This window comes from Acomys minous, assembly GCF_964271855.1.
Source record: "Acomys minous genome assembly, chromosome: 5".
NCBI classification, from domain to species: Eukaryota; Metazoa; Chordata; class Mammalia; order Rodentia; family Muridae; genus Acomys; species Acomys minous.
The window spans coordinates 92910630-92925978 of record NC_140494.1 but is presented as its reverse complement, the minus strand read 5'-3'; the positions used below and the strand labels follow the sequence as shown (position 1 = coordinate 92925978).

At 43.1% G+C, this 15349-nt stretch overlaps 1 protein-coding gene across 4 annotated transcripts in view; it reads right to left on the bottom strand.

The window, feature by feature from the left end:
* Nucleotides 1-13129, bottom strand: part of ZBTB44 (zinc finger and BTB domain containing 44) — a 54066-nt gene extending 40937 nt beyond the window's left edge. For all 4 annotated transcript variants that reach the window (XM_084781126.1, XM_084781127.1, XM_084781128.1 and 1 more), the window contains exon 1: nucleotides 12579-13129. The gene's annotated coding sequence lies outside the window, so the exon portion shown is untranslated. The remainder of the gene's footprint in view (nucleotides 1-12578) is intronic.
* Nucleotides 13130-15349: the final 2220 nt, after the last annotated feature.

Sequence of the window (15349 nt, the reverse complement as noted above, 5' to 3'; positions counted from 1 at the left end):
CAGGGGCCACATCGTGGATGAAGGCCAGTGACTCCTGCAAATGGATCTGAGTAGCACACACAGTGGCACCTACAAACTTACATGCATACAAAATAAATAAATAAATAAATAAATAAAAGATTCATTTAAAAATAAGTCTATTACATGTTAACACAAAAATAATCTTGTTTAGTTTGAGACCGTTTCTGTGTAGACCTGTGGCTGTCCTAGAACTCATTATGTAAGGCACGCTTGCCTTGAACTTGAAGAGATCCACTGTCTCTGCCTCTAAGTACTGTGATAAAGGTATGTGCAATGGTGCCCAGCTCACAAAATAGTTAAGAAAGAAAAAGGCAGAATAAACAGAATTCTTCGATCACACTTACACTCTGCTGTCATGCTGGGCTTCACATAGCTTTTTATTCTTGCTTGATTTTGTCCTGGAAGGCGGTCTCACTCTAGCCCAGGCTACACTAGTAATCTTGTAACTATCAAAGGGCTAGTCTAAGGATGGCAAAGTAAAAAGGTGAGAACTTAAGTGTATGACAGTTGTTAAAACAACTCTATAGCTGTACTAATCGCATGCTTATTTTTGTGGTTTGAAATGATAAATGTCTTTATCATTTTAGCTACTAAGTTCAAGGTTTCTAACACATAAAGTGAGTATCCTCGTATAGATATCCCATGGTACTTCAAATGGTCAGTGATAGTTTTACCTAGTTCAAACTTTACTTTAATAATGTATTTTATGTATATGTGTACCTGACTGTAAGCATGTGCACCATGTGAGTGCAAGGTGCTCATGGAGGGCTCAGATCCTCTAAAACTGAAGTTAGAGATGGTAGCATGCCTCCAGATGTATGTGCTGGGGACAGAACTTAGTTTTTTTGTCACCCAGATACAATACAGTATTGGGTAAGAAGAACCACAGATGCGGTAATGCCTCTACAGGGCTGCCGTAGGCAAGTCTGTTTGGGCATTTTCTTGATTAGCAATTGATATGGGAGCCACAGCTCACAGAGGGTGATGCCACTACTCCTGAGCAAGGAGTAAAGAAGAGCCAATAAACAACATGCCTCCATACCTACGCTTCAGATCCTGACTCTAGGGTCCTACTTGAGTTTCCCTTAATGGTAGACTGTGAGCTGGGGTTTTAAGAAGAAATAAGCCACTAGGTATGGCGGCGTACACCTGTAATTCCAGCACTTAAGGCAGAGGCAGGTAGATCTCTTCCAGTTTGAGGTCAGCCTGGTCTACAAATCAGAGTCCACGACAGCCAAACCTACACAGAGAAACCCTGTCTTGAAAAAACCAAAAAACAAAGCAAAGCAAACAAACAAAAAGCCCTTCCCTCTCAGGCTGGTCTTGGTCCCGGTGTTAGCACGACAGAAACCTAGCTAGTACAAGCTGCTCCTAACCAGGGAGCCAGCTCTCCAGCCCTATGTAGATTATTCTGTCAGCTTGGCTAGACTGAGAAGGGCCCAGGAGATTAACGGAGTTTACCTCTAAGTGTATCTGTAAGGGTGTGAGACCAAACCCATTCTCTCCTTCTGAACCAAAAGTATCTTAAGGCCATTAAAACACTATCAACAGGGCATGATGTGAGGGCCTGTAATCCCAGCACTTGGGAGGGAGAGGCAGACAAAGACCCGGCCTCAAAACAACAAACACTAAACAAACAAGTGCCCCCTCCCCCAACCAATATATTTTGATGGGTGAGTTTTGCCAAACTTAATTTCTCTACTGTTATTTAAATTATGCAAACACTAGAGTCCACTTACTAGCTCGTCCCTTAGCATGATAAAGAACCATTAACCCTTAGTGCTCTGCAGTACTTCCATATACTGAAACACTTAATACTGATTTTAACATACAGGATTTTTGTTTTTGTTTTGCTTTTTAGAACAGTTTCTTTCTGTGTGTTCTTGCTGTCCTGGAACTCACTCTGTAGACCAGGCTGGCTTTGAATTCACAGACATCTGTCTGCCTCTGGATTAAAAGCATGTACCACCATTGTCTGGCTCAAGATACAAGATTATTAACATAAGAGAATTATTATTTCCTACTATACTAGCAAGGAAATGGAGACTCAGAAGGAATAGGGGCTGGCAAGATGGCTCAGTGGACAAAGGCACCTGTAATCAAGCCTGATGACCCAAGATCGATTCCCAGGACCCATATGGTAGAAAGAAAGAGAACCAGCTTGTGTTGACTTATCCTCAGACCTCCACAGATATACCTACAGCACTTGTACACAGAACACACACACAATACAAAAAGAAAAAAAGCAGCAGCAGCAATGTCACAAGGCCAGTAATAGCAATTTATATCTGATGCTCAATTTTTTCAGTATACACACACACCATCGTTCCGATTCTCCTTTTAGATGATTTAAGCTTCTCCCTCCTTGTACACTAATACTGACTCTGGTTCCTCACTCTTTAAATACAACATATACATTTCTAATTCTCTACTGGCACTCTTTTTGGAAACTGTACTTGAATGCTCTCAACACGTTAAATTCTACTCTTTTGTTCTCTCTACCCAGGTGTTAGAGCAATGCCTTCTATTTCTGTGTCCCTTTCTATTTACAATGTGTCTTAGCGACTTTTCTACTGCTGTGAGGAAACACCATGACAAAGGCAACTTATTAAAAAAAGGGCACATTTAGGGCTGGAGAGATGGCTCAGTAGTTAAGAGCATTGGCTGCTTTTCCAGAGGTCCTGAGTTTAATTCCTAGCACCCATAAGGTGGCTCATAACCATTTGTATTATGATCCAATGCCCTCTTCTGGTATAAATGAAGACAGCGTACTCATATACATAATAAATAAATATCTTTTGTAAAAGGAGGGGCACATTTAATTAGGGGCTTGCTTACAGTTTCAGAGGGTTACTCCATGACCAATACTGAGGAAGCATGGTGGCAGGCAGGTACAATGCTGGAGCAGCAGCTGAGTGCTCACATCTGGTTTGAAAGTTGCAGGGGTTGGGGGACAGATGAGTATGGTCACTGGGGACTGTGCCCGGCGTTGACTTCTGAAACCTCAAAGTCTACCTCCAGTGACACACCTCCTCCAACAAGGCCACACCTCCTAGTCCTTCTCACACAGTTCTACTAACTGGGACCAAGCACTCAAATATATAATCTAAGCAGCCATTCTCATTCAAACCTCGTGATGTGTGTTCAAATTATCCAGATCTTAACCTTATGATATCACTATGAAACAAACCAAACTCAAGAATTTTTGTTGTTTAATTAAATTTCACCCTCGTATTCCTTCCACAGAACTCCCGACAGTTTGAATTTATGGATATAACACCAATGTAGTTTACCAGTCCTGATAACTATGATCAACCACATGTATGTTCCCAGCATAGATTCCTTTAAACCATGTTCTAAGTGCTTTACTTGGGTAAAACTGATAGGTCAATGAGGTACTCCTATTTGAAATATAAAGTCTGAGATGGGTGGGGTATTCTGTCTATCAGAATACCAGAAGTTTTCATTTTAAAAAAGAAGAAAAGAAAGGAAGAAAATAGAACATCTTATTTTCTGATTTTTTTTTTTTTTTTTTTTTTTTGGAGCAAGGTCTCACTATGTAGGCCCTGGGTAGCCTGGAACTCATTGTATCAATCAGCTAAGACAGCCTCACTCAGATCTGACTACTGCTTCCCAAGTGCTCAAAGGCACATGCCATCATGCCTGGCTCAGAACTGATCACTTTCCCCATTTCCTTCATTTCACTACCTTCAGGTAAACAGACCAAAGATGGTTTAATAATGAGGGTAGATATAAACAGAAGGAAAACCTGGGAAAAGTTATAATGAATAACCAGGATACTGTGGCATTTCAGAAGCCAAACAAATCATGTATTTCCTTTTAACAATTATTTCATTTTATTTTTATTTTATGTGCGTTGGTGCTTTTGCCTGTATGTAAGTATGTGTATGAGGTTGTCAGAGCCCTTGGAACTGGAGTTACAGACAGCTGTGAGCTGCCATGCAGGTGCTGATAATTGAGCCCAGGTCCTCTGGAAGAGTAGCCAGTGCTCTTAACCACTGAGCCATCTCTCCAGCCCCACATACTGTATATTTCAAAGAGTGATTAACAGAATCAAATGCTGATAGGGCAACGATATAAAGCAAAGTTTTATTGTTGTTGGGTTTTTTTTCTTTTAATGTAGCCAGTGAACAATCACTAAAGAACTAATAAAAGCACAAAAAGAAACAGCAGAGTTAGAAACAGGACTATAATGTACAAAGACAATGCACAGAGGGGCCAAAAGATGAGGACCTAAATTTGGACCCCCAGAACCCAGATAAAAGCAAGGTCGGTGGCGTGCACTGTAACAGACTAAGTGTGTGTATGGTGGGAAAAGGTGATTGCCTGTAGTTCACAGACAAGTTGACCTGGCTAAAATGGTGAGCTCTAGGTCCAGTGAGAGTGTGGCTCAGCAGTTAAGCGCTCTTGTTCTTTCAGAAGATCAAAGTCCGCTTCACAGCACTCCCAGGGCACCTCACAACTCTGCAGGGCATCTGATGCCCACTTCTGACTTCCACCTGTAGCAGGCACACAGGTGGTGCAGAGTCCTCGCAAGCAGCACCTGCGAGGGCCTATAATCCCACCACTTAGGCGGGGTGCGGCATAGGCCAGCAGGGACTGGAATGAGAGACCTAAGGCTTTCTGAGCTACCTTTAAGCTGTATTTCATGAACTTAAAAAACAGTTCTTTTACTGGAAGCAGTAACAATAATCATTCATAACAAGTGCCTAGCAATGTTTTTTCACAGTACATGATTTCATTTTCATATAACCATCTGATAGACATTATTTAGAATCTTAATTTTATTAGTAAAGAAAATGAAGTGTAGTAAGAAAACAAAACTCACAGAGAGGCTGCAGAGACGGTTCAGGGGCTAAGAACACTTGTTCCTCTTTCAGAGAAAGTTCAGTTCTCAGTACTCACATAGCTCACACTGTCTATAATTCCTGTCCTAGAGGATTCAACGCCCACTTCTGGCCTCTTGGACACCAGGATTTCCTCCAGAATAAGTAAAACTTCTGGCCAAGAGCATCTGAGGCACTAATGTTAAATGAAGAAATTATTGTGGCAGTGAAGCAAGAGTGTAACACAATGCTAAAGTTTCTTTGTGTTCTTAAAGGCATACATGCAGTCACTATTGACTAAACAGTGCTATAACACCTATAACCCCAACACTGGAGAAACTGAGGAAGAAAGCCTGCCAGGAGTTTGTGCCTAGCCTATGCTGCATACTGAGTTCCAACAGTCTAGACTATGTAATAAACCCCAGTCTCAATAAACAAGGTTTACTAACACCAACAACCTACCTATGACTAAAACTAAAGATTTTTCAGCTCCTGATGTAAAATGAAGTATTTTAATATAAAGAACAACAAAAAAACCAACTGCCAAGACTTTCAGTTTAACCCAATTTTTAATCAATCCTTATTTAGTGGGAGAATCATTTGTTTCATAATGAATGTAGAGGCATTTAAAACAAAAATACCCCATAAACTTAACATGAATTGCATTCTATAAAATGTCAGGAAACTGGAGGGAGAAATTACTTTGATATATGTAATAATTATAAGGGTATTAAAATTCTTCTTAGAAATGTAATTAATTAAGAGTCTCTTAAATAATGAGGAAACTCTCTTTACAAGTCTAGGAAGGGGCTGGAGAGATGGCTCAATGTTTAAGAGCCCTCTTAACACCTGCTGCTTGAAGAGCTGACTTTAACTTCTACCACCTACGTCAGGTTCACAACCACTTGTAGTATGTTCACACCTATGTTCACACGCTCATGTTTACACACACACACACACACATAATTAGAAAGATGTAGTAGAAGTTTCAGAGGATTACTATACACAAAGAAACTGGAGAATGCTATACATATGCTATACTTTATTGGTTTTTAAACAGTTTTCAACAGTGGGATTTAAAAAAAACAACAACAGTATTTTTGCTTCTTTAAGAACTTCATTATTTTTATCATATTCACCCCAACTCTTCCCATATCTACCCTCATCTCATTACCCACTCAACTTTGAGTTTTCTTTTTCTCCCCACTTTTCCATGAATGAAGCTTATGTTGCCCAACTTACTCTTGGGCGTGAGACCTACCCTGTAGTGTGATCAATACACCAAGAGTCTTTTTGTAGTTTTGAGACGGGACCTCATGCAACAAGCCAGGGTGGCCAAAACTGGCTTAGGTCTAGGACGACACTGCTTCCACCTCTGGAGTGCTGGGACTACAGGATCATGCCTGTCACCACCTCAATTTACACACGGTAATGACCTCAAGTGCTAGGACAGTATTCTCCACTGAGTTAGAGCCCCAGCTGTAACTGGCTTTTAATAAGAATAGTTGTTTAATCACAACCCCTAACATATTACTGCGAAAGCTTTAATAGAAAAAAAAATGTAAAAGCCCTTACAGTTGATTATCTAAGCAGCCATACCCACCTAGAGTCAATCATCAAAACTCTGTAAAAGTACTTTTTTTTCCAGTTGTGAGCCTAGCCTTTAACGGCTGAGCCATCTTTCCAGCCCAACAAGTGATGGGGTAACAATTGAGTTGTAATCTGAGTAGATTAATAAAATTAAAATTAAAATTTTTAAAATACTTTTTTCACAAACCTGTCCACTTGTCAATCTACTTTGATTTCTGATACCTTTACTATTAGAGTCTTATCCCACAGGCAATTCCCACATTGTTTAGACGGGGAAATCTAAGGATTTGTAATAGATACGACAAGTACTTGTGACTTCTGGCATGCAATTTCAGTATTACTAAAGTATAATGTGAGTCATGTAGTGCCTTGTGTATAGTGACAGAAAATAAGTTCACTGTCATGGCTTGCTACACTTGGTTGTGAGATACAGAAAGTAGGGAAGTACTAACTCTGAACATACACTTGAACTCAAAACCCAGGCCCTGCCACTCAATCGCTGTGACAGCTTAGACATGCCATTTAACTCTTCTCAATAGCAGTTTTCTTACTTGCAAAATAAAATACTAGTAGCAATATCTAAGTGCTAAAATGAGCCTTAACTGCAGTGATTCACAGGGTATTTGATTCAGCTGGTATACAGGAAGGGTACAACAAATGCTAGCAGTTACAATCCTCGTATTAGCCCACATAGTATACCACAACAGGCTGCAGGCACTGATAGCTATACCTACCTGCTTTAGACAACCACTGCTCACTCTGAAAATATGAGAATCCAGTATTTCAGACTACATAATTATGATCTTTTAAGCAACTGTCTAATCCAAATAAAATGCTATTTTCACTGTGTCCAAACGGCCTCTACATTTGCAAAGAAGACACAGATCCTAGTTTTGTTGTGTAGTATAAAGCAAGTATTCATAAAATCTCTTACAAATTACATTCAGCTTTCAGATGATTGATGAGGGTGGGGGAGGGGTGTAAGGAAGGTATGAAGTCAAAGTCTCCTGTTTTCCTGTTACTTTCCTGGAGATCATCTATTGGCTAGACTGGCTGTCTACCAAGTCTCAGGGCAGGTATGCTACCTTTACCCATTCCCGAAATCCTGGGACCTCTCCATGCACTAGTGCTAGGGATATGAACCCAGGTCTGCATGCCTGCTACAGCAGACACTTTATCATGGAGCTACTCCCTATAACCCAGAATAAGATTTTTCAAGTAAAAGCTGCAGTTTTTCTTTCATGAATTGTGACTTAAAATATGACACCACAGCCGGCGTGGTGGCGCAGGCCTTTGATCCCAGCACCCGGGAGGCAGAGGAGGATCTCTGTGAGTTCGAGGCTAGCCTGGTCTACAAAGTGAGTCCAGGACAGCCAAGGTTACACAGAGAAACCCTGTCTTGAACCGCCCCCCCCCACACACACACAGAAAAAGATACCATGCCTTTAATCCCAGCACTTGGGAGGCAGAGGCAGGTGGATGGCTGTGAGTTTGAGGCCAGCCTGGCCTACAAAGCAAATTCAGTAGTCAAGGCTACACAGAGAAATCATGTCTCAAAGATACCTACAAAAGCAAGCTTCAGATTTCCTTCTTTGCAAATTCCTGAAGATTGGCCAAACGAATCTAAATGCAATTGTAAAACTTAAAAGTACGGAGGGGGTGGTGGGGGGTGGGGAGATCCAGCAGTGCTGGAGAGATGCTCAGCAGTTAAGAGCACTGGCTGCTTGCTCTTCCAAAGGACCCAGGTTCCATTCCCAGCACCCACATGGCAGCTCACACCTGTCTGGAGCTCCAGTTCCAGAAGATCTGACAGCTTCACACACACACAATCAGACATACAGACAATACACCAATGTACATAAAAATTAATAAATAAAATTAAAAAAAATTAAAGTACAGGTATGTGGCTTCAGCCTACCCTACTGCTAACCCTCTGGCCCTTGAGCAAAGTTTTGATTTTTTGTTTATTGATAGTACAGGGCCTCAACCTAGGCCCTTGAGTGAAGGGATGTTTTGTTTTGTTTTGTGTGTGTGTGTGTGTGTGTGTGTGTGTGTGTGTGTGTGTGTGTGTGTATGGGGGAGGTGTTCAAGACAGGGTTTCTCTGTGTAGCCTTGGCTGTCCTGGACTTTGTAGACCAGGCTGGCCTCAAACTCAAAGATATGCTGGCCTATGCCTCCCTGAATGTTAGGATTAAAGGTGTGCACAACCAGGAGCTGGAGAGATGGCTCAGAGGTTAAGAGGACTGACTGTTCTTCCAAAGGTCCTGAGTTCAATTCCCAGCATCCTCATGATGGCCTCTTCTGGCATGTAGGTGTGCATTCAGGCAGAGCACTATATACAAAATAAATAAATAAATCTTTAAAAAAAAAAAAAAAGGTATGCACCACCAAGCCAGGGTTTGCGTGAAGTTTTTAAAGGCATGGTTTCTGCAACATTATTTGGAACTATGCATATATTTTATGCATTCAAAAACTAGAACTCTGAAGCTAGAGAGATGGCTTAGCAATTAAAGAGTACCAGATGCCCTTGCAGAGGACCCAGGTTCAGTTCCCAGCGCCCCTATGTCAGCTCACAACCAACTGTAATCCTAACTTTAGTTCCAGGGGTTCCAACACCCTCTGCCAGCCTCATACACACAGGAAATTTTAATGCCTTAAAAAAAAAAAATCCGGGCTGGAGAGATGGCTCAGTGGTTAAGAGCGCTGCCTGCTCTTCCAGAGGTCCTGAGTTCAGTTCCCAGCAACCACATGATGGCTCACAACCATCTATGATGTGATCTGATACCCTCTTCTGGCATGCAGGTGTACATGCAGGCAGAACACTGTATACATATTAGTAAATATTTTTTTTAAAAAAATCCTAAGCTGGGCAGTGGTGGCGCACGCCTTTAATCCCAGTGCTTGGGAGGCAAAGGCAGACCGATCGCTGTGAGTTCAAGGCCAGCCTGGTCTACAAAGTGAGTCCAGGACAGTCAAGGCTACACAGAGAGACCCTGTCTTGAAATACAAAACAAAACAAATCCTAAAATAAATCTCTAATTTTAACAAGAGTCAGTAGTACTGGTATTATAATTTTTAAAAATGATTTAAATAGAGCTGAAAACAAATAAACATACTTTTGTTAACAAGATCTTCATTTTCAACAAAAGAAGAATCAAAGATGAAAAAGTCTGTCCTGCTAATTTGACTTGGAATGCATCACAATGAACTCATGATTAAACAAATTCAAAACGGCTGGGTGTGGTAGCCCACACCTTTAATCCTAGCACTAGAGAGGGAAAAAGTAGAAGGCTTTTTTCCTTTCTTCTCTCTCTCTCTCTCTCTCTCTCTCTCTCTCTCTCTCTCTCTCTCTCTCTCTCTCTCTCTGTTTTGATTTTCAATATAGGATTTCTCTGTGTAGCCTTGGCTGTCCTGGACTCACTTTGTAAAACAGGCTGGCTGAAAACTCACAGTGATGGGCCTGCCTCTGCCTCCCCGAGTGCTAGGATTATAGCACCTGTACAGCTAAGTAAAAGGATTTCTGTAAGTTCCAGAGCCGCCAGGATTATATAGGGAGACCCTCCCTTTCTAAGTAAATACATTTTTAGTTTTACCCTTTCAAACATTGGTAAAAATGCCAAACTTTCCAATCTTAGTTTGTATGTATCACTGCTCATTGAAATGACCAAGACTTCCAGATGGCACAGAAGAGCAGCCTCGGGTATTTGTACCAGAAAGTGCTCCAAGACAGTGGTGAGCCTAAGTGTCAAAAGACACTTCAGCCAAACTTGGGACAAATTGGCCTTCAAAAAGGATTCTAAGTAGATATAAAATGAATTAATTAAAACTCCCTGGGGGTACTATCCCCCCAAAATCTCAAGTCCACAATGGTTATCATATGGCTCCTAAAATGAAAAACAAAAACAAGCCAATTTGCTCATTAGGATAACAATTTCCCCAGCTCTTTACTCTAAAAACCAACCGTTAAGGTAATCAAGCATTTAATCTGCATTTTTAGGGAGAACTTTAGTTCATACCTAAGAAAAATCTCTTTTCAGGAAACTTCAATAAAATAACTAAGAGCTTTTTAAAAAAATCACTAAGCAAAGTATAGTCAGAAACAAATTATTTGCTTCCTATCAGTTACTACCTTAAGGTATATATAATCAAACTGTCAAACCACAAAAGACCTTGCAGTCACCACTTTAACCAAGTGGTCACACTGAACATCAACTCTGTGGTGTTCTAATATGTCCACTGCGTGGTACAGCACATCACCTACGGAGGTATTCTTGCCACTAAGTTTTCACTTTAAACTAATTAAATCTTTGTTCCAGGGATGTCCAAACTTTTGATAAGATATCACTATCATCTACAAAATTCTCAAATTAAGTTACACTCACATAAACCAATATTTCCAGTTTACAACTTTGTGTTGGGCTGTATTTATAAATATCCTTGGCCTTATGCAACCACAGACCAACAGTTGGACAGGTCTAGAACCAAACTTTCACTTAACAAGAGCAGTAAAGGAAATGACACTCGGAGGACAAGGTCAAAGCTCAAATAAAGTCATATTCTACAGAACAATCGGCTTGGTCACTTAAGAGCCTCCAAAATGGAGAGTTAGGATTAAGTCAGTATACCCAATCACCAAATGCGAAGCAACTGAGGGGATTTGAATACACAAAATTTGATGGGCACTGTTACTGACTTAGCAGTTTTAGGAAATATTTAAGAATCAAACATGGTGATAGAGAAAGAAATCTAATTTGGCACTTAGGAGGAGGAAGAGGCAGACTGTCTCAACAGCAGCAACAACAACACAGGCAACAATAGGGAAGATGAGGGGGGCACGATCACTAAATCTGGTATTGATATGTTCACTGTATTTTCCAGACAACTACTGTAAAACTGAAAACTTTCAGGCCATAAAAGAAATTATATCACTGCTGAGAAGTACAGCAGAAAGACGCATTACCCGGGAACTGTTTCTGGATTCAATTGTCAACTTACAAGTGGCATAACCTAGGGCAAGTTACAATTACTATTAAGTTTCTGTCGCCTTTATAAAATTCAAATGTTACTACCTATATATCAGGTTCTGAGAGAAAGACTACATATATAAAAAGTAACGCGCTCTTGCACAAAAGAAGTAAATCTGGTTTTTGTAATTAATACAAATCATAAAATACAAAACTATTAAGAAAACACTCATTTTTACATTCCACAGGAAAACCTTCAAAGACATAAATGAGTTATTATAAGACAACTGGATATCAACGTGAATGGGGGGGGGGAATCAAGATCCATATAGTATTTTTTAAAAACAAAAATTAACAAAAAAGCAAAAGAAAATATCAAATCTTTATCCAGCCTCTGGTATCGATTATATTGTATAGTTTGCTTTTGGTATTAACTTATCTCTGCATAAAATGCTAATAGCGGAAGTTGAGAATTTTTCCGATAAACACATTCAACAGATTAGTATGCTTATATGCTTAAAAAATAAGTTTTGGTCTTAAAATCTCTAAGTTCCGAGAAAGTACATGAACATCGCGGTTTACAATATATTCTGGTTAAGGTGTACAAAGATCAAGCAGATGCAATTTTCTAATTAGTCATAACTTAGTTGTCATTTCACCGGCAGGTAACTCCTTTCTTTTTACTAGGCCGACTGTAAAATGACCAGATACAGAGTGATCCTCAGGTAGGTGGGGGTGGGGGGGGCGGTTTGCATTCTCTTCCTCTTTTCTTTTCAAAAGAAAGTGTCGTTCCAATACGGGGGGAGGGGGGGCAGACTGGAGAGGAGGGAATAAACAGGTCTGAGGGCTCGCGGGTAGACCAGGTGAGAGGGTAATAAACACCCCGCCAGGATAACATTTGGTGTTGGGCGGGCTGTCTTACAAATCTGCTCCCCTAGAAGATCCGGGTGACTGCTTCAGGTCCGCGGGGACCAAGGCCAACACCCTTCCAAGAATTAATTGCCAATGAGGAGACCCTGTGGGGTGCCTCCCGGCACGAATCCCGGTGGCTGACAAACCAGATTTTCTTTCCCTCCCGCGTCCAGGTGGGCAACGCGTGGTGTCGGTCCCCGGGCTAGCCCGCCGTCTCCCCCACCGGCCCTCCCCTCCCCGTTACCTGCGGGCGACGGTGCGGGGGCCAGGAGGCCTGCTACAGCTCCTCCTCCTCCTCCTCCTCCCCGCCAGGCTGGGGCGGCTTAGGTGGCGGTGGTGGCGGCGGTGGCGGCAGCGGCGGTAGCCCGGGGGGAGGGGGCGGAGCGCGCGGCTGGCTCCTCTCCTCCCCCGGGAGGCTCAGGGGACCCTATCTCGGGCCGCCGCGCCTAGGCCAGTGTGCAGCCTGGGACCGGGCGCGCATGGCGGCGCCGCTCACCCGCGTACCCGCGTGCCGGCGAGGTGCGAGAGCGCGAGGCGCGAGGAGAAGAGCGCCAGGCGCCCGTGGGCCCGACTGGGGGGGGGGGAGGAGCGAGGGGCCCAGCCCGCTGCGCGCGGGCGGTCGCCGAGGGCGGGGGACGGCTCGCACGCTGGCCCTGCGGGGCGGGGTGGGGAAGGGGAGAAGGGGCTGAGGGGAGGGGAGGGGAAGGCAGGGAGGAGGACGCCGCAGCGCGCGTGCGGGCCGGCGCCGCCGTAGCCGCCCGTTTCACTCCAGCCTGTTTAGGGGCACTTTGTTTGTGTCCCACAATGCTCTGCGCGGACGGCCGGGCTGGGGAAGGGGAGGGGCGGCGGGGGGCAGGGGAGGGGCCGGGCTGAAGGCGGTGCGCGGCGATTGCGCAAGCGCAGAGCGAGCCGTCCTTAACCTGCGCTGCCTGCCAGACACTGGAGCACCGCGGGCCTTGACCCGGTCTGTGCACTTGTGTGTGTGCTTCATAGACGTAAGCGCCTTAAGGCCGGTCCAGTTTGTCCTTCTGCAGCCGTAGTCTGATCCTGCACCGAGGGAAGCAAGCGTTAGGAGGGTTTTGCTTTTCCTTGGCACTATTAGCCGAAAGAAACTGTTTTTCCCCGGTGGTTTCTGTAGCGGCGAGGCACCCCCCCTCCCTCTTTTCCTGTCGGGAAAGGAATTTGGGCGGTTGTGGCCATTTTTCACACGTGGAAAACTGAGGCCTAGCCGGGCGCGGCCACGAGGGCCGCTGAAAACCTGGCGAGCTCCCCAGCATTCTCCCTGATGGGCAGCGATCCCGCGCAAGGGGTAGCACAGGGCGTCTTGGCGCGTGTGCTTTGAGGTGGCAGGAAGTGCAGTTCAGAGATGTCTAAGGGGGAAAAAAACCCCATCGGTCTCCCTTGTGTTTCCCCACCTCAGACTGGCTTCTAAAACCTAAAGCAACTGAACTATCTCTTCGCCCACCGTGAACCCCATCCTACTACACTTTTATTCCACTGCCTTTGGGAGAGGGGATGTCCTGATCACCCCAAATTGATTGGCTTCTGAGTTTTGGTTTGCAAATCACCCTTTAGGGTATTAAAACTCCATGAGCCATGGCTTCCTCGGACCTCAGAGAACCAGACCTGCGGCTTTGAGTGATACCCCTGCAGGCAGGCGGCATTTCACCCCAGAAGAGTGGAGGAAAGGCAGGATTCCAGCCAAGACTGGGTACCTTGAGTGCTGTGCATTTGCATATACATACTGTGTATCCACACCTCCAGCGTTTAAACCGAAAGACTTATTTGTGCAAGGTAGGTTGACCTCCCAGCTACAATGGACACTTGGCTGCCTCTGACTTGAATTCACCCTCCAGGAGAAAAGCCACCATGGACCCGAAGCAGTGAAATCTGCTCTTAAAATAAAGGCAACAAAACCAAGGTCTGTGCAGCCTTTCACAATTTCCAACACATTTTCAAGTATATAATCCATAACAACCTAATCTATAGGTTTCGTAGTATTGCCCCATCGTGTTTTTATTATTCCATTTCAGCGACTGACAAAATGAGAAAACAAATTGGGCCTGGCTTCATACTGAAATTTGAAGACTCTTATTAACTAGGGAAATGCCTAAGCTAAAGGCCCTTGGTGGGGTACGTCCTCAAAACATGTTATGGAAACAACTGGAGAAGAATCTAGTGGGAATAAAGTAAACAAAATCTGTTTCATGGTCTATTTAATAGGACAGCCAATAAAAGAGCATTCAATTGGACGGTTCTAACTGTGCCTCAAGGGACTAAGGTTAATGTTCAGAGGACAGGCAGAAACACACACATACACACACACACACACACACACACACACACACACACACGGGGTGAGGTATTGTTTTTAAATGATCTGTATTATTAGTAGTATCGGCTAGCAATTAATTAAGACACTGACACTTGTTATATTTTAAAATAGTCTTAGTTAAGCTGGGGCAGGGGAGACATTAATCCTCTAAACTACTTTCTATAGTGGGTCAGGTATGGGATACCTGCCTCAATCCCATGTCATCTGTTTTTAATAGCTTTTTATCAAGTTATCTTTCATTTATAATTCTAAATACTTGGTCATATTTTTTATTTGGGCTTGATTTTTTATTCATGTCAGCCATGTTTGTTTGTTTTTAATCTAACCCATGGCACCCTTCTACTCTCCCTTCAGGTCTGTCTCCTGGACTTTTTTTCTTCTTCCCAGGATTTCTCTTTTTCTTTCTTGGGACCCTTAGCCACACCTCTGTCTCCTCTGCCCTGCCCAGGTGGGATGGCTTTTTACTATTCAAAAGGCGAGTCACAGAGATAGCAAGCAGTAGTTAGCATCAAAATACATCAGACCATCCCCCAACCACCTTCCCTTTCTGTCTAAATAAAGTCCATTAAAAAATATATATATGCAGTAAGTACAATTATGAAAAACTATAAAAACCAATAGGTAAGACTTACACATAATGTTTAATCAAAAGGTATTTGACAACCTTGTAGAAAATGTTA